Source organism: Triticum urartu, chromosome 1A (assembly GCF_056163025.1).
Source record: "Triticum urartu cultivar PI428250 chromosome 1A, HENAU_Tu73, whole genome shotgun sequence".
In the NCBI taxonomy this organism is placed as follows: domain Eukaryota; kingdom Viridiplantae; phylum Streptophyta; class Magnoliopsida; order Poales; family Poaceae; genus Triticum; species Triticum urartu.
This window is the reverse complement of record NC_141873.1, coordinates 132451704-132472740: the sequence shown is the minus strand read 5'-3', so window position 1 is coordinate 132472740 and position 21037 is coordinate 132451704.

The following is a 21037-nucleotide window of genomic DNA, read 5'->3' as shown; positions in this document are numbered from 1 at the left end:
TGTCGTCTTCTCCCCACGCCCCACTGTTCGTCCGATCGCGCCCGCTGTCGCCGACGGACCAGCTCGCCGCCCCGCGCCGCTACAGGCCCCGGAGAGGATAAGGACGTCGACGCTGCGCCCCCTCGGACTCCCCTCCCCACTTGCCCTTCGCTCTCCCACTCGCTCTCTTCCCCCCCTCCAGATCAGCAGCACCCGAGCGCGCCCATGGCCGTGCCGCCGTGCTAACCACGGCCACCGTCATCCCCGAGCCCCTCCGACTAGTCCCCGAGCACCGTCATCCTCCTCTATGTCCTCCACGCCGACAATTTGGATTCGGGGAGCTCTACAGCGCTGGATCCCCGTCGTCGTCTTCCTCGGGTCGCCGCTGTCGCCATCGACTCCGGCCACCGCCACCCTCCCGTCTACGTCACGCCGCTGCTGCTACTAATTCGTCATCGGGCCCCCGTGCGCCCACACGGTGAGCTCCCGCGCCCCGCTTCCCTTTTCCCTCATCGCCGTAGGTCGCCTCCCGAATCCCCCCCGCTCCGGCCACCTCTCGCGGTCACCGCCCCGCACGCGCCCGGTGGCCATGCTCGTGCCCCGGACACACCCCAGCCGCGCACGCCGCTCCCTGGACGTGCCCAGGTGCGCGCCCACCGTCACCCGCGCCTCTGTCCTCTCCCGCTCGAGCCCACCGATGGCTGCGCTGCCGGCTGCTTTCCTCCGGCGCCGCTTTCGACCGCACCGCAACCGCCTCCCCGCCCGCTACCCAACGCGCCCCGCCGCACCGGTTTCCGTCGCCGGAAACGACCGGCCGGCAAGCCCTGCCGTGGCCGTCTGTGCGCTCCAGCTCACGCACGCCCGTGGCCATGCGGGCAGGCGCCTGCACCTGTTTCGCCCGTCGCCCGGTTGGCCCTAGTAGGTCACTGACAGCTGGGCCTGCCCCTGAAAAAACAGAGGAGAGAAAAGAAAACATAAAAATAATTAATTCATTCATTAATTAAATGGTTAATTAACTTAATTAATTAATCTAATGAACTAGATTAGTTAGTTAAATCAGTAATTAGAGAGTTGAGTCAATGACAGGGGGCCCCACCCCCTGTTGACCAGTCAAACGTTGACTGGTCAACTGGGACCCCCTGGACCACCTGTCAGCCACTGGGTACACTTTTGTGTACACTGTGCTGGGTGCGCCTAGCATTTTAGCATTTATTTTCGAATTAAATTAATTTTAGAATATTAATAAAACTTTGAAAAATCATAGAAAATTAACCGTAACTCGGATGAAAAAGTTTTATACATGAAAGTTGCTCAGAACTTGGATGAAAAAATTAACCGTAGCATTTATTTTTCCGGATGTTTCCCCCCTTCACCGGTACCACCTCTTACCGCGTTAGGGCACCCCTAGCACCGCTACTTGTCATGGCATGCATCGTTATGCATCTGTTTGCATTGTATTCATTGTTTCTCCCCCCTCTTCTCTCCGGTAGACTACGAGACTGACGCCGCTGCTAGTGCCCCGATCGACTACGCTGTTGACGACCCCTCTCTCTTGCCAGAGCAACCAGGCAAGCCCCCCCTTTGATCACCAGATATCGCCTATTCTTCTCTCTACTGCTTGCATTAGAGTAGTGTAGCATGTTACTACTTTCCGTTAATCCTATTCTGATGCATAGCCTGTCATTGTTGCTACATCTGTTGATACCTTACCTGCAATCCTAAATGCTTAGTATAGGATGCTAGTTTATCATCAGTGGCCCTACATTCTTATCCGTCTGCCATGCTATACTATCGGGTCGTGATCACTCGGGAGGTGATCACGGGTATATACTTATACATATATACATACTATACAGGTGGTGACTAAAGTTGGGTCGACTCGTTGAGTACCCGCAAGTGATACTGATGTGGGGGCTGAAGGGGCAGGTGGCTCCATCCATGTAGTGGTGGGCCTGGGTTCCCGACGGCCCCCGACTGTTACTTTGTGGCGGAGCGACAGGGCAGGTTGAGACCACCTAGGAGAGAGGTGGGCCTGGCCCTGGTCGGCGTTCGCGGATACTTAACACGCTTAACGAGATCTTGGTATTTGATCTGAGTCTGACCACTGGCCTATACGCACTAACCATCTACGCGGGGACAGTTATGGGCACTCGATGTCGTGGTATCAGCCGAAGCCTTCGTGACGTCAGCGACTGAGCGGCGCGCGCCGGATTGGACCGTAAACCTGCTCTTGTATTAAGGGGGCTAGTTCTGCTTCCGGCCGCGTACGCAACATGCAGGTGTGCAATGGGCGATGGGCCCAGACCCCTGCGCCATAGGATTTAGATCGGCGTGCTGACCTCTCTGTTCTGCCTGGGTAGGGCTGCGACGTGTTGATCTTCCGAGGCCGGGCATGACCCAGGAAAGTGTGTCCGGATAAAGGGGATCGAGCATGTTGGGAAATGTGGTGCACCCCTGCAGGGAAGTTAATTTATTCGAATAGTCGTGATCTTCGGTAACAGGATGACTTGGAGTTGTACCTTGACCTTATGACAACTAGAACCAGATACTTAATAAAACACACCCTTCCAAGTGCCAGATACAACCGGTGATCGCTCTCTCACAGGGCGACGAAGGGAGGATCATCGGTTAGGATTATGCTACACGATGCTACTTGGTGAACTTACCATCTACTCTCTTCTTCTTCTGCAAGATGGAGGTTACCAGAAGCGTAGTCTTCGATAGGACTAGCTATCCCCCTCTTATTCCGGCATTCTACAGTTCAGTCCACATATGATACCCTTATTCCTTTTGATACCAATGCATGCATATGTAGTGTAGCTCCTTGCTTGCGAGTACTTTGGATGAGTACTAACGGTTGCTTTGCTCCCCCTTTTCCCCTTTCTGTACCCGGTTGTTGCGACCAGATGATGGAGTCCAGGAGCCAGAGGATCCCGAGGATGATTCTATGTGGAGTTCGACTTCGAGGAGTAGTTAGGAGGTCCCAGGCAGGAGGCCTCGCCTTTTCGATCGTTCCTACTTTTGTGCTAGCCTTCTTAAGGCAAACTTGTTTAACTTATGTCTGTACTCACATATTGTTGCTTCCGCTGACTCTTGTGCCTTCGAGCATTTTTATTCGAGCCTTCGAGGCCCCTGGCTTGTAATATAAAGCTTGTATTATTTTAATTTGTGTCCAGAGTTGTGTTGTGATATCTTCCCGTGAGTTCCTGATCTTGGTCGTACACATTTGCTTGCATGATTAGTGTACGGTCAAATCGGGGGCGTCACAAGTTGATACTATGAACTTGAGGTTGTTTCCTCGGAAAGTGTACCGTATGCTCATTACCATTAACATGAAAAGTGACATTGCCTTTGTTGCAATCAATAACAACCCCTGCAGTATTAAGAAAAGGTCTTCCAAGAATAATATACATACTATCGTCCTCGGGAATATCAAGAATAACAAAGTCCGTTAAAATAGTAATGTTTGCAACTACAACAGGCACATCCTCACAAATACCGACAAGTATAGCAGTTGATTTATCAGCCATTTGCAAAGATATTTCAGTAGGTGTCAACTTATTCAAATCAAGTCTACGATATAAAGAGAGAGGCATAACACTAACACCGGCTCCAAGATCACATAAAGCAGTTTTAACATAGTTTCTTTTAATGGAGCATGGTATAGTAGGTACTCCTGGATCTCCAAGTTTCTTTGGTATTCCACCCTTAAAAGTATAATTAGCAAGCATGGTGGAAATTTCAGCTTCTGGTATCTTTCTTTTATTTGTAACAATATCTTTCATGTACTTAGCATAAGGATTCATTTTGAGCATATCAGTCAATCGCATACGCAAAAACATAGGTCTAATCATTTTAGCAAAGCACTCAAAATCCTCATCATCCTTTTTCTTGGATGGTTTGGGAGGAAAAGGCATGGGTTTCTGAACCCAAGGTTCTCTTTCTTTACCATGATTCCTAGCAACAAAGTCTTTCTTATCATAACGTTGATTCTTTGATTGTGGGTTATCAAGATCAACAGCAGGTTCAATTTCTACATCATTATAATTACTAGGTTGAGCATTATTATGAACATCATCATTAACATTTTCATTAAGTTCATGTTCATTGCCAGATTGTGTTTCAGCATCATACATAGATATACCATTTGGATTATCAGGTGGTTCAACAATAGGTTCACTAGAAGTTTGCATAGTTCTATCATTTTTCTTTTTATTCCTTTTAGAAGAACTAGGTGCATCAATATTATTTCTCTAAGAATCTTGCTCAATTCTCTTAGGGTGGCCTTCAGGATACAAAGGTTCCTGAGTCATTCTACCAGTTCTAGTAGCCACTTTAACAGCATAATTATTTTTCTTAGCATTCATCTCATTGAGCAATTCTTTTTGAGCTTTAAGTACTTGTTCTACTTGAGTGGTAACCGTAGAAGCATGTTTACTAACAAGTTTAAGTTCACCTCTAATATTAGCCATATAATCACCCAAGTATTTAATCATATCAGCATCTTGTTTTTATTGTCTACCAAAATAAGCATTGAAGTCTTCTTGCTTAAACATAAAATTATCAAACTCATCCAAGCATTGACTAGCAATTTTAGTAGGAGGGATTTCAGCTTTATCATATCTATAGCGAGAATTTACCTTTACTACCTGTGTCGGGTTATCGAGGTCTAGAGGTTCTTCAATAAATAAAGGATCAAGATCATATGTTTCTTCAATAGGCAGTAAATTAAGACCATGTATTTCTTCAATAGGAGGTAAATTCTTAACATCTTCAGCTTTAATACCTTTTTCTTTCATAGATTTCTTTGCCTCTTGCATATTTTCGGGACTGAGAAATAGAACACCTCTCTTCTTCGGAGTTGGTTTAGGAATAGGATCATTAATTGGAGCAGGAGCTGGCTCAGGAGATGCCCAATTATTTTCATTTGTCAACATATTATTCAATAAGATCTCAGCTTCATCCGGTGTTCTTTCCCTGAAAAGAGAACCAGCACAACTATCCAGGTAATCTCTGGAAGCATCGGTTAGTCCATTATAAAAGATATCAAGTATTTCATTTTTCTTAAGAGGATGATCAGGCAAAGCATTAAGTAACTTGAGAAGCCTCCCCCAAGCTTGTGGGAGACTCTCTTCTTTAATTTGCACAAAGTTGTATATTTCCTTTAAAGCAGGCTGTTTTTTATGAACGGGGAAATATTTAGCAGAGAAGTAGTAAATTATATCATGGGGACTACGCACACAACCAGGATCAAGAGAATTAAACCATATCTTAGCATCACCCTTTAATGAGAACGGAAATATTTTAAGGATATAAAAGTAGCGAGATCTCTCATCATTAGTGAACAGGGTGGCTATATCATTTAATTTAGTAAGATGTGCCACAACAGTTTCAGATTCATAGCCATGAAAAGGATCAGATTCAACCAGAGTAATTATATCAGGATCAACAGAGAATTCATAATCCTTATCAGTAACACAGATAGGTGAAGTAGCAAAAGCAGGGTCAGGTCTCATCCTAGCATTTAGAGATTGCTTATTCCATTTAGCTAATAACCTTTTGAGTTAATATCTATCTTTGCAAGCTAACATAGCTAAAGAAGCTTCTTGATCAAATAAATAACCCTCAGGAATAACAAGTGATTCTTCATCATCACTTTCATCATCATAATCAGATTCAATATTTTCAATATCTCTAGCCCTAGCAAGTCGTTCCTCGAGAAAATCACTAAGTTGCATAGTAGTATCAGGCATAGAGGTAGTTTCATCATAAGTATCATGTATAGCAGAAGTAGCAACATCAATAACATGCGACATACAAGAACGAATAGCAGAAGTAGGTTTAGGTGTCGCAAGCTTACTCATAACAGAAGGTGGATCAAGTGCAGAGCTAGATGGCAGTTCCTTACCTCCCCTCGTAGTTGAGGGATAGATCTTGGTTTTTGGATCTCTCAAGTTCTTCATAATGATAAGCAGATATAAATCCCAAGTGACTCAAAGAATAGAGCTATGCTCCCCGGCAACGGTGCCAGAAATTAGTCTTGATGACCCACAAGTATAGGGGATCGCAACAGCTTTCGAGGGTAGAGTATTCAACCCAAATTTATTGATTTGACACAAGGGGAGCCAAAGAATATTCTCTAGTATTAGCAGCTGAGTTGTCAATTCAACCACACCTGGAAACTTAGTATCTGCAGCAAAGTGTTTAGTAGCAAAGTAATATGATAGTGATGGTAACGGTAACAAAAGAGTAACGAAAGCAAAGTAATGTTTTTGGTATTTTGTAGTGATTGTAACAATAGCAACGGGAAACTAAATAAGCATAAACCAGTATATGGAAAGCTCGTAGGCATCGGATCAATGATGGATAATTATGCCGGATGCGGTTCATCATGTAACAGTCATAACATAGGGTGACACAGAACTAGCTCCAATTCATCAATGTAATGTAGGCATGTATTCCGAATATAGTCATACGTGCTTATAGAAAAGAACTTGCATGACATCTTTTGTCCTACCCTCCCGTGGCAGCGGGGTCCTAATGGAAACTAAGGGATATTAAGGCCTCCTTTTAATAGATAACCGAAACAAAGCATTAGCACATGGTGAATACATGAACTCCTCAAACTACGGTCATCACCGGTAAGTATCCCGATTATTGTCACTTCGGGGTTAACGGATCATAACACATAATAGGTGACTATAGACTTGCAAGATAGGATCAAGAACTCTCATATATTGATGAAAAAATAATAGGTTCAGATCTAAAATCATGGCACTCGGGCCCTAGTGACAAGCATTAAGCATAACAAAGTCATAGCAACATCAATCTCAGAACATAGTGGATACTAGGGATCAAACTCTAACAAAACTAACTCGATTACATGATAAATCTCATCCAACCCATCACCGTCCAGCAAGCCTACGATGGAATTACTCATGCACGGTGGTGAGCATCATGAAATTGGTGATGGAGGATGGTTGATGATGACAACAGCGACGAATCCCCCTCTCTGGAGCCCCGAACGGACTCCAAATCAGCCCTCCCGAGAGGTTTTAGAGCTTGGCGGCGGCTCTGTATCGTAAAACGCAATGATTTCTTCTCTCCTATTTTTCTCCCCGAAAGTAGTTATATAGAGTTGGAGTTGGAGTCGGGAGGTCTCCAGGGGGCCCATGATGTAGGGGGGCGAACCCTAGGGGGGCGCGCCCCCCACCCTCGTGGCAAGGGTGTGGGCCCCTAGTATTCATCTTTGGCGAGGATTTTTTTATTTATTGTAAGATATTCCGTGGAGTTTCAAGTCATTCCGAGAACTTTTGTTTTCTGCACATAAAACAACATCATGGCAATTCTGCTAAATACAGCGTCAATCCGGGTTAGTTCCATTCAAATCATACAAGTTAGAGTCCAAAACAAGGACAAAAGTGTTTGGAAAAGTAGATACAACGGAGACGTATCACTCATCGAGCCAAATCTCGAAGGAAAAGGCACCAAAGCCTAAGTATAATCTGCCTCGCACCGCGTAGATTCGGTCGTGTGAATGGCCTTCCGAGGATTTCTTGAGAGCAGCCGAGATTTATGAAGATTTTCATGAATTGGCTAAGAATGCAGGCCTTACCGCTTTCCTCCACGACCAATGCAATCAGTATCTCTTACTCACAAATATCTTTGTGCAAAACTTTCATTTCCGTTCTAGGAGCTTACCACCTACGGTGGAGTTTTATTTATATGATGAGCATAAGGAGATGTCACTTTATGATTTTTGTCGGGTTTGTTTAGTCCCTTTTGCGAGCAAGATAGAAGAACCACATCGTGATGATGTGGAGAGGTTTATTGATACTATCACTGTAGGGGAAACAAGGAAGGTTTCTGATGCACGAATCACTAGCATACATTTTCCTATTTTACGTTATTTTGCATTATTTGCTAGTCGTTGCTTAATTGGTCGCGGAAACTGTGGAAACCTTAGTATCCCTGATATTATTATTTTGCTCCACGGTTTATATGATGATAACTCTGTTAGTATGGGAGGCATTATTGCCAAACGGTTAAGCCTGAACCGTACAAAGGGCCCCATCTTTGGAGGCATCTATGCTTCACGCCTAGCTGCACATTTTAACATACCTGTTAGGCATTATGAGAAGGAACAAAAAGTGCTGCCTCGTGTTTATCTAGATTATAAGTATGGTGGCACATGCTTTTATTATTAATAATAGGGAAGGAGAGCTTAAATATCAATTGTTCTTGAACAAACATCATCCTAAGACTATTACCCTACCCGCTCCTTCTTTGTTTGATTTATCTGTAGGCACGTACCTTGTTCCATTGAAGGCTATTCACGCCTACCGGAACCCTGCACCAGCCGTGGAGCCAAAGCTGGAACCACAAGTTGATCCTTCACGATAGTCTAATTACCAGTGGGATCCGGAGATGATTGCCAGCCAGTGGCAAGCGGAGTCTTCCTCTTCTTCTTCTCAGTACGACCCCAACTATTATTATGGATATCCGCCAGGCCAGCCGTGGCCATAGACCAACTTAGGCCAAAGGCCTAAGCTTGGGGGAGTACGTATTTCCCACCGACATTACATTTATGTTCACACACTCATTGCTAGATGTCGGTGCTCATACTTTTTCATTGTATCATCCATGCTAGTTTATTTTCCTTTTTTTATGCTTTCTTCTTGTGTGTTTAATAAACCTTAAGAAAGAACCAAAACATTAGTTGTAGTTTTTAGTTAGTTTAATTTCCATGCTTGTAGTAGTAATTAAAAAGAAAACCCAAAAATATTTCATGTTCTTCTTTTGCTTGTTGGGAGCTTTCCCGTGTAAATAGTTTTATTTCTTTTATTTTCTTTGGGGGTCGATAGGAGAAGACCATGATTAAATTGTTGAAGTGGCTCTTATATGCATTATTGTTTATCTGACAAAAGAGCCCATATTTCCTTGTCTTCTCCTGTTTATTGAATGCTTGCAGATTCCAGCTTAGTCCAATGCACGTGCACTATTATCATTATTCACATCGTTTGGTCATGCAAGTGAAAGGCAATTATGATGATATATGATGGACTGACTGAGATGAGAAAAGCTGGTATGAACTCGACCTCTTTTGTTTTTGTAAATATGATTAGTTCATCGTTCCTGATTCAGCCTATTATGAATAAACATGTTTGCAATGACAATTAGAGATCATAGTTTCTTGTGCCATGCTTGATTAGCTATGAGTTATAATGGTTTACCTTGCGTGCCAACATGCTATTAAAATGGTTATGATGTGGTATGATAGGGTGGTATCCTCCTCTGAATGATTTAAGTGACTTGACTTGGCGCATGTTCACGCATGTAGTTGAAACAAAATCAACATAGCCTTCACGATATTTATGTTCATGGTGGATTATATCATACTCATGCTTCCATTCGGTGTTGATTAATTTTAATGCATGTTCATGACTGTTGTCGCTCTTTAGCTGGTCGCTTCCCAGTCTTTTGCTAGCCTTCACTGTACTAAGCGGGAATACTGCTTGTGCATCCAATCCCTTAAACCCCAAAGTTATTCCACATGAGTCCACTATACCTACCTATATACGGTATCTACCTGCCGTTCCAAGTAAATTTGTAAGTGCCAAACTCTAAACCTTCAAATAAATATCCTGATTTGTATGCTCGAATAGCTCATGTATCAACTAGGGCTGTCCGTATCTTCCATGTTAGGCGGGTTATTCTCAAGAGGAGTGGACTCCGCTCCTCACTCACGAGAAAGTGGCTGGTCACCGGGATGCCCAGTCCCATGCTTTATGCAAATCAATCAAAATAGTTGCAAACAAAACTCCCCCTGGGACTCTTGTTAGTTGGAGGCACTCGTTGTTTCGAGCAAGCCATGGATTGATGCTTGTTGGTGGAAGGGGGAGTATAAACTTTACCATTCTGTTTGGGAACTGCCTATAATGTGTGTAGCATGGAAGATATTGCCATCTCTTGGTTGTTATGTTGACAATGAAAGTATACCGCTCAAAATTTTATTCACCTCTGTTTCAAAACCGAGCTCTGGCACCTCTACAAATCCCTGCTTCCCTCTGCGAAGGGCCTATCTATTTACTTTTATGTTGAGTCATCATCCTCTTATTAAAAAGCACCAGTTGGAGAGCACCACTGTCATTTGCATTCATTACTGTTAGTTTACATTGAGTATGACTTGACTGGATCTCTTTTACCATGAATTACAATGTCCAGTCAGTCCTTGGTCTTTTAAGGTGCTCTACATTTATGTTTTGTTGTCTCAGAAAGGGCTAGCGAGATACCATCTTGTTATATCATATTATGATTGTTTTGAGAAAGTGTTGTCATCTGAGATTTATTATTATGGCTCGCTAGTTGATTATGCTATTGATATGAGTAAACTTGAGACCTATGCGTTATTGCAAATGTGGTTAGTTATAATATTTGTTGAAAACTTGAATGCGGGCTTTACATATTTACAACAACAAGAGAAAACATAGCTTGTAAAAGTTTTTCTTTATCACTTTCAGTTTATCAACTAAATTGCTTGAGGACAAGCAAAGGTTTAAGCTTGGGGGAGTTGATACGTCTCCATCGTATCTACTTTTCCAAACACTTTTGCCCTTGTTTTGGACTCTAACTTGCATGATTTGAATGGAACTAACCCGGACAGACGTTGTTTTCAGCAGAATTACCATGGTGTTATTTATGTGCAGAAACAAACATTCTCGGAATGACCTGAAACTTCATAGAGCCACTTTTCAGAAAATAAGAAAAATACCTGCAAAAGATGAAGGCCAGGGGGCCCACCACCTCTCCACGAGGGTGGGGGGCGCGCCCCCTACCTCGTGGGCCCCCTATTGCCTCTCCGACTCCAACTCGAACTCCATATATTGAGTTTCGGGGAGAAAAAATCAGAGAGAAGAAATCATCGCGTTTTACGATATGGAGCCGCCGCCAAGCTCTAAAACCTCTCAGGGAGGCTGATCTGGATTCCGTTCGGGGCTCCGAAGAGGGGAATCCGTCACCATCGTCATCACCAACCATCCTCCATCACCAATTTCATGATGCTCATCATCGTGCGTGAGTAATTCCATCATAGGCTTGCTGGACGGTGATGGGTTGGATGAGATCTATCATGTAATCGAGTTAGTTTTGTTAGGGTTTGATCCCTAGTGTCCACTATGTTCTGAGATTGATGTTGCTATGACTTTGCTATGCTTAATGCTTGTCACTAGGGTCCGAGTGCCATGATTTCAGATCTGAACCTATTATGTTTTCATCAATATATGAGTGTTCTTGATCCTATCTTGCAAGTCTATAGTCACCTATTATGTGTTATGATCCGTTAACCCCGAAGTGACAATAATCGGGATACTTACCGGTGATGACCGTAGTTTGAGGAGTTCATGTATTCACTATGTGTTAATGATTTGTTCCGGTTCTCTATTAAAAGGAGGACTTAATATACCTTAGTTTCCGTAAGGACCCCGCTGTCACGGGAGGGCTGGACAAAAGATGTCATGCAAGTTCTTTTCCATAAGCACGTATGACTATATTCGGAATACATGCCTACATTATATCAATGAACTGGAGCTAGTTCTGTGTCACCCTAGGTTATGACTGTTACATGATGAACCGCATCCGGCATAATTCTCCATCACTGATCCATTGCCTACGAGCTTTCCATATATTGTACTCCGCTTATTTACTTTTCCGTTGCTATTGCTATCATCGCTACAAAATACCAAAAACATTACTTTTACTATTGTTACCTTTTGTTACCGTTATCACTACTATCATATTAGTTTGCTACTAAACACTTTGCTGCAGATATTAAGTTTCCAGGTGTGGTTGAATTGACAACTCAGCTGCTAATACTTGAGAATATTCTTTGGCTCCCCTTGTGTCGAATCAATAAATTTGGGTTGAATACTCTACCCTCTAAAACTGTTGCGATCCCCTATACTTGTGGGTTATCAGCGAACTTCGGCAAGGAAGCGTCAGATCGAGGCAGAGAAGAGCAGATCCGGTCGGTCCCGTCCGGTTTCGACGAAAGAAGTGGCGGGGGGAACTTGAAGCTTGGCGCTGCATCGCTCGAAGAAATCCTCGCGGTGAAGAAAAGCAGGAAACGTGGCAACGACGAGCTCCTCGGAAAGCGCGGGCAGGACGCCGGTTGATCCTTGGGGCCTCCATGGACGACTCTGTCGCGAGGGAAATTGGCGCCGGGGCGAAGTCTCAGGCGACGGACGGCGACGAGGAGGTCGTCCCTGGCGTCGGCCTCCTGTGAAGGTGAGAGAGAGAGAGAGAGAGATCGTGAGACGAGAGGGAGATGGAGAGGAAAAAGGGAAGGGCAGGGGAACGGCCTGGCAGTGGTGGTTCCGGTAGAACTCCGGTGAGGTCTCCGGCCGGTGGTGGCGCGCGGGGTTGAGCGAGGCTCTCGGGCGGAGGCGGTTGGATGGATGGCTTGATGGAATAAGTGGCTGGTTGGCTCGGCGCTGAAAAACAAAGAGAAAGAAGATTGCGGCGGCAGCGATGGGACAGACTGCCTAAAATCTAGGGTTAGGTTGTTTATATAGGTAGGTTGGTTAGGTTAGGGGCTACTCGGTCCCTCCGATCAGAATCGGACGGTCACAAATAAATAGTTAGGAAGTACAAAATAAAAAAGGAGATGTTTTGTAGATGTTTGGGGATGATCCGGACCCAATGGTGATGACTCCCCGGGTCGGGTTCGGGACAACTTCCGGACGCGCGCGAGGGGTTCGATGCACTGTGCAGAGAGGGTTTTCGGACCGAGCGATCGCATCGGACGGCTCCAGACGCGAAGAGGGGCAGGTGGATGGACTAGGTGGGCTGTGGTGAGGCTGAGAGGAGAGAAGAGAGAGAGGGCCCGGCCACAGTTTTCAAAGACCGAAAACGTTCGACATTAGACCGGCAGCGGTGCCGCTATAGTTATACGTTGGGGCATCAAACGGACTCCGAACGCGATGAAATTTGACAGGCGGTCTACCTACACTAAAATAATACCGCACGCCAACTTTCAACCCTTTTCGAGAACATTTTCCGGCCACTTATAAAATAATATTTCGGACATTCCACGGGCGCGGGCGAGTGTGGTTAGACTCAAAACGGATAGCGGAGAGAATGAGGGAACCCGGACGGATGCAAGTTTTGAAAACATGATGATGCAATGTGGATGGTGACATGGCAAGATGCAACATGCAAACGAATGACAAGGCAACAACACGAATAACTGGAAGACACTTGGCGCATTGGTCTCGGGGCGTCACAGGCTCCCCTTGTGTCGAATCAATAAATTTGGGTTGAATACTCTACCCTCGAAAACTGTTGCGATCCCCTATACTTTGTGGGTTATCATCCCACTCATCATAAAGTTTTCTAGGGATAGAAACTTCTAATTCAAGCTTTTCTTCATAGGATTGCATTAAGGCATCAACGATATGTTTGGTAAAAGCTTTATTTTGATCATAAGCACGAGGAAAATTTAGCACGGATTGCAACAAGGAAATACAATCTATTAAAGAGCAATTATCATAATTGAATTCCTTGAAATCCAAAATAGTGGGTTCATTGCTATGTAAAGTTTTGACCTCTTCAATCCCACTTTTACCAATTTTTGCATCAAGATCTAAAAACTCCGAATCATTGGGATGCCTTTTAACTAAAGTTGACTCATCTCCAGTCCCATCAATATCAAGATTCATATTGCAAAACAAAGATTTAATAGGTGACACATCAATCACTTTTAGATCTTCATCCTTATTATCGTGAAAACTTGAAGAACATGCTTTTATAAAGCAATCTTTTTTAGCACGCATCCTAGCGGTTCTTTCTTTGCACTCGTCAATGAAAATTCTCATAGATTTGAGAGACTCATTGATATCATGCTTAGGTTGAATAGATCTAAGTTTCAAAGAATCAACATCTATCCACGTTCCTAGTCAACTCATCAATCTTAGGCAATTTTTCTTCAAGCAAAGCATTGAAATTCTTTTGCGAAATCATAAATTCTTTAACACTAGTCCCAAAGTCAGAGGGCATCTTATTAAAATTTCCATAAGAGTTTTTGTAGGAGAATTACCATAATTATTAGAGGAATTGCTAGGAAACAGCATAGGATTAAAGTTTCTTCTATACGCGTTGTTACCAAAATTGTTCCTACCGACAAAATTCACATCCATAGATTCATTATTATTCTCAATCAAAGTAGACAAAGGCATATCATTAGGATTAGAAGAAACAATCTTATTAGCAAACAATTTCATAAGTTCATCCATCTTTCCACTTAAAACATTAAGCTCTTCTATTGCATGAACTTTTTTACTAGTAGATCTTTCAGTATGCCATTGAGAATAATTAACCATAATATTATCTGGGAGTTTAGTAGCTTCTCCTAAAGTGATTTCCATAAAAGTGCCTCCCACGGTCAAATCTAAAAGATTTCTAGAAGCAAAACTCAATCCAGCATAAAAAATTTGTATAATCATCCATAAATTTAATCCATGAGTAGGGCAATTACGTATCATTAATTTCATCCTCTCCCAAGCTTGTGCAACATGCTCATGATCAAGTTGCTTAAAATTCATAATATCATTTCTAAGAGAGATGATCTTAGCGGGAGGAAAATACTTAGAGATAAAAGCATCTTTGCACTTATTCCATGAATCAATACTATTTTTAGGCAAAGACGAAAACCAAGTTTTAGCACGATCTCTAAGCGAAAACAGAAATAGCTTCAATTTAACAATATCATTATCCACATCTTTGTTCTTTTGCATATCACATAAATCAACAAAGTTGTTTAGATGGGTAGCGGCATCTTCACTAGGAAGGCCAGAAAACAGATCTTTCATAACAAGGTTCAGTAAAGCAGTACTAATTTCACAAGATTCAGCATCGGTAAGAGGAGCAATCGGAGTGCTAATAAAATCATTATTGTTGGTATTGGAAAAGTCACGCAATTTAGTATTGTCTTGAGCCATCATGACAAACAATCAATCCAACACACAAGAAAACAAGAAGCAAGCAAAAACAGACGAACGGAAAAGAGGCGAGTAGAAAAGAGGGCGAATAAAACGGCAAGGGTGAAGTGGGGGAGAGGAAAACGAGAGGCAAATGGCAAATAATGTAATGCGAGGGATAAGAGTTTGTGATGGGTACTTGGTATGTCTTGACTTGTGCGAAGATCTCCCCGGCAACGGCACCAGAAATGGCTAGTTGCTGGGAGATCAAATCTTGACTTGACTTGGTGCAACCTCCCCGGCAACGGCGCCAGAAATTCTTCTGGCTACCTCTTGAGCATGCGTTGGTTTTCCCTTGAAGAGGAAAGGGTCATGCAGCAAAGTAGCGTAAGTATTTCCCTCAGTTTTTGAGAACCAAGGTATCGATCCAGTAGGAGGTAACACGCAAGTCCCTAGTACCTGCACAAACAAACAAGAACCTCGCAACCAACGCGATAAAGGGGTTGTCAATCCCTTCACGGTCACTTGTAAAAGTGAGATCTGATAAAGATAATAAGATAAATATTTTTGGTATTTTTATGATATAGATTGGAAAGTAAAGATTGCAAAATAAAAGGCGGTAGAAATAGCAAGTAGATAGGAAAATAATATGATGGAAGATAGACCCAGCGGCCATAGGTTTCACTACTCGCTTCTCTCAAGATAGCAAATTCTACGGTAGGTGAACAAATTACTGCCCAGCAATTAATAGAAAAGTGCATAGTTAGGAGAATATCTAGGCATGATCATGTATATAGGCATCATGTCCGCGACAAGTAGACCAAAACGATTCTGCATCTACTGCTATTACTCCACACATTGACCGCTATCCAGCATGCATCTAGAGTATTAAGTTCATAAGAACAGAGTAACGCATTAGGAAAGATGACATGATGTAGAGGGATAAACTCAAGCAATATGATATAAACCCCATCTTTTTATCCTCGATGGCAACAATACAATACGTGCCTTGCTGCCCCTGCTGTCACTGGGAAAGGACACCGCAAGATTGAACCCAAAGCTAAGCACTTCTCCCATTGCAAGAAAGATCAATCTAGTAGGCCAAACCAAACTGATAATTCGAAGAGACTTGCAAAGATATTAAATCATGCATAAAAGAATTCAGAGAAGAATCAAATATTGTTCATAGATAATCTTGATTATAAACCTACAATTCATCGGATCTCGACAAACACACTGCAAAAAGAATTACATCAAATAGATCTCCAAGAGAATCGAGGAGAACTTTGTATTGAGATCCAAAGAGAGAGAAGAAGCCATCTAGCTAATAACTATGGACCCGAAGGTCTGTGGTGAACTACTCACACATCATCGGAGAGGCTATGGTGTTGATGTAGAAGCCCTCCGTGATCGATTCCCCCTCCGGCGGAGTGCCGGAAAAGGCCCTAAGATGGGATCTCACGGGTACAGAAGGATGCGGCGGTGGAAATAGGGTTTCGTGGTGCTCTCGGATGTTTTCGGGGTATATGAGTATAGATAGGTGAAAGAAGTAGGTCGGCAGAGCCATGAGGGGCCCACGAGGGTGGGGGCGTGCCCTCCTACCTCATGGACGCCATGTTTCTTCCTTGACGTCCACTCCAAGTCTCCTGGATTGCGTTTGTTCCAAAAAATAACTCTCCCGAAGGTTTCATTCTGTTTGATATTCCTTTACCGCGATACACTAAGGCTATGTTTGATAGCAAAGTATCAGAAAAACCAAAGTATCAAAAACTGCAGTAATTTAGTCAGTAGGTACACAAAACAATGGTTTTTATTTAACAGAGTTTTTTGGAGTATTCAGAATACAGAGAAGATGTTTGGCTACAACACATAATGATGTAAAATTTGCTGACTAGCCCTTAGACAGTCGCATCTAGCTAGCCATCATGGCAGCAATGCAAAAACATGCGCAGCTGGCCTATTGTGTGCTGTTTTTGTTGCGCTAATCTAGCTAGGTAGATTGGCTAGCCCTTGGCATTCACGTCCATATGAACTGAGGAGCATGCACAGACGACGAAACGGTATCTTGTATATTTTGTGAAAGTCCACCTGCAGCACGGCGTCGCCGGTGACTCACCAGGCGATGTCTCTTTTTTAGATCGAGCGACTTGTTAGCATAGGAGGAAAGAACATAACAACGTTGCTCTGTTTTTTAAAAAGAAGTCCAGAGTTCTTTTTTTATACAGAGAAAAAACCACAGTTTGCTCAATACTGCAGTTTTAAAAACACTGTTGTTAGGGGAAGCCAAACACCTCATTGAAGTTAAAATCATGGTAATCTGAAAAACTGCAGTATTCTCATGATACTGCAAAAATACTGAGCTATCAAACGGGGCCTAAAATAGGCAAAAAAAACAACAATTTGCACTGGGCCTTTGGTTAGTAGGTTAGTCTAAAAAATAATATAAAAAGGTATTAAAGTCCATTAAACATGCAAAACAGATAATATAATAGCATGGAACAATCAAAAATTATAGATACGTTGGAGACGTATCAGCGGCACATGCCTCCTGTGTAGTGTGGAAGACGAAAGCAACTACCATGTTGGTTGTGTGAAGCCATGATTGAAAGATTTGGAAACTTCTATGGTGTTTGTGCCCTTTACATGCTGATGATCGATTGGTAGATAATGGGGAGGAGTGGTTGTTGAATATTCTGCTAGATTGCACGGATACCTCTAGGGACATGGTGACTATGTTTACATGGACTATCTAACAACTAAGAAATGATTTGATACGTGATAAGGAGGTCACTCTAGGAGAAATTATGATCGAGTTCCTGGACAGCTACTTAATATCCATTGGTTATTCCCCAAAAAATACAGTATGGAGGAAATTGTGAAGGGGAAGATACAGGAGAAAAAAGCACCCTCCCCGGCCTTACTATAGCCTCCATCGCCAACGAATTATGCTGCCCTACCCGTCAACGGTTCATTCTCGGCAACAAACGGTGCGAAAGTGGATGGTACGATCTTGAGAAGATAGGACACATTTGTCATCTTTGCGGCTTATCGCTATGTGTTCAATTGCAATGATGTACTGAAAGTGGAGCTACATGCGCTCATCCAAAGGATGTGGCGCGCGCACACACACATACACCAATCATTGTTCAGTATGACTCTTTGAAGGCTCCCATTGTGTTATGAGGTGATGGACTACCTTGCTCGACATATGGGCACCTCGGCTCTAATGATCAATAGGGAATTTACTTCTCAAAATTTTCGATGTGATCAAAATGGCGTGGTTGACCGGTTGACAAACTATAGTGGTACTGATACGTCTCCAACGTATCTACCTTTTCTCACGCTTTTCCTCTTGTTTTGGACTCTAATTTGCATGATTTGAATGGAACTAACCCCGGACTGACGTTGTTTTCTGTAGAACTATCATGGTGTTGTTTTTGTGCAGAAATAAAAGTTCTCGGAATGGAACGAAACTTTGCGAGGAATTTTTATACAATATATAAAAAATTCTGGAGCCAAGACCTACCGGAGAGGGGCCCCTGGGTGGGCACAACCCACCAGGGCGCACCCCCCTCTCCTGGCGCGCCCAGGTGGGTTGTACCCACCTGGTGGCCCCGCAGACCTGAACCCTGGCACTATAAATCCCTATTTCCGGAGAAAAAAAGCGAGAAAGAATTATCGCGATCCATGAGACGGAGCCGCTGCCAATCCCTGTTCTTCCTCGGGAGGGCAGATCTGGAGTCCGTTTGGGGCTCCGGAGAGGGGGGTCTTCGTTCTTCGTCATCACCAACCCTTCTCCATCACCAATTCCATGATGCTCCCCACCGAGAGTGAGTAATTCCTTCGTAGGCTCGCTGGTCAGTGAGGAGTTGGATGAGATTCATCATGTAATCGAGTTAGTTTTGTTAGGGCCTGATCCCTAGTATCCAATATGTTCCTATATTGATGTTGCTATGACTTTGCTATGCTTAATGCTTGTCACTTTGGGCCCCGGGTGCCATGATTTCAGATCTGAACCGTTTATGAATTCATAATTATATCCATGTTCTAGATCCGATCTTGCAAGTTATAGTCACCTACTACATTTTATGATCCGGCAACCCCGGTGTGACAATAACCGGGCCCACTCCCGGTGATGACCGTAGTTTGAGGAGTTCATGTATTCACTATGTGTTAATGCTTTGTTCTGGTTCTCTATTAAAAGGAGGCCCCACGGGAGGGTAGGACAAAAGATGTCATGCAAGTTCTTTAAAAAAGCATGTATGACTATTTACGGAATACATGCCTACATTATATCGATGAACTGGAGCTAGTGCCTTATCGCCCTAGGTTATAACTGTCTCATGATGAATATCATCCAACAAGTCACCGATCCAATGCATATGAACTTTTCCATATTGTTTCTGCTAAGTTACTACTGCTATTATCACTATTACACTTTCTACAAAATTACTACTATCACTCTTACTGTTACTATTGTTGCTGTCACTATTATCAAAACTATCAAACTACTTTGCCACTGATCGCTTTGTTGTAGATAATTAATCTCCAGGTGTGATTGAATTGACAACTCAATTGCTAATACCTTCAAATATTTTTTGGCTCCCCTTGTGTCGAATCTATAAATTTGGGTTGAAAACTTTACCCTCGAAAACTGTTGTGATCCCCTATACTTATGGCTTATCAAGACCTTTTTCTGGCGCCGTTGCTGGGGAGTATAGTTATATTTGTTGAGTCACCTGGGATTATTATCATATTATTAGTATGAAGAATCTGAAGGATCCAAAGACTAAGATATTTCCCACAAAGACGAGGGGAGGTAAGGAACTGTCATCCAGTTCTGCTTTAGATTCACCTTCTGTTATGAATAAACTTGCAACTCCACCACATGCTATTAATTCTAATATGTCGCAAGTTATTGATGATGCTACTTCTACAATGAATGATGCTTATGATGATGCTAGTACCTTGCTTGATAATGATGATGTGCCACTTGGTGAATTTCTTGATAAACAATTTGCTAGAGTTATACAACATGATGTTGTTGAATCTGATGATGAGCTTGAAACTGAAACTCCTGCTAGAACTAGCCCTCCTAGATATGAATTGTCTAAGGTACCGAAAGGTTATGTTATGAGTGAAGAAACAACTAGAGATATTCTTGCTTGCAATGATAGAGATGATCTAGAGAAATTACTACAATGGTATAAAGAAAAATCTTTGAATGCTAGAATGAAATGTGATCCTAAGTTTGCTACTTCACCTATCTTTATTGATGATAAGGATTATGAATTCTCTGTCGACCCAGAGTTAATTACTTTGGTTGAATCTGATCATTTCCATGGTTATGAATCTGAAACTGTTGTGGCACATCTTACTAAGTTGAATGATATAGCCACCCTTTTTACTCATGATGAGAAAACTCGCTATTATTTTATTCTCAAATTATTTTCTTTCTCATTAAAGGGTGATGCTAAAGCTTGGTACAACACTCTTGCTCCTGGTTGTGTGCGTAGTCCCTAGGATATGATTTATTACTTCTATAAAAATATATTTTCCTGTTCATATGAAACAAGCTGTCTTACAGGAAATATTTAACTTTGTGCAAACTAAAGAAGAGAGTCTCCCACAAGCTTGGGGAGGCTTTGCCAGTTACTTAATGATTTGCCTGATCATCTTCTTAAGAAAAATGAAATACTTGATATCTTCTATAATGGACTAACCGATGCTTCTAGAGACTTCCTAGATAGTTGTGCTGGTTGTGTTTTCAGGGGACGAACTGTTGGACAAGCTGAAGAATTATTGAATAACATATTGAAAAATTATGATGATTGGACTGTTCTTGAACCACTGCCTAAACCCACTCCGAAGAAGAAGGGTATATTATATCTCAGTCCCGAAGATATGCAAGAGGCAAAGAAATCTACGAAGGAAAAAGGTATTAAAGCTGAGGATGTTAAAAATTTACCTCATATTGAAGAAATGCATGGGCTTAATACACCACCAATGCCTAAGGTGGTAGAGGTAAATTCTCTTATCACTACCGGAATCAGGAACTTTGCCGTCAGCCGTTTCTTTGCCATGTT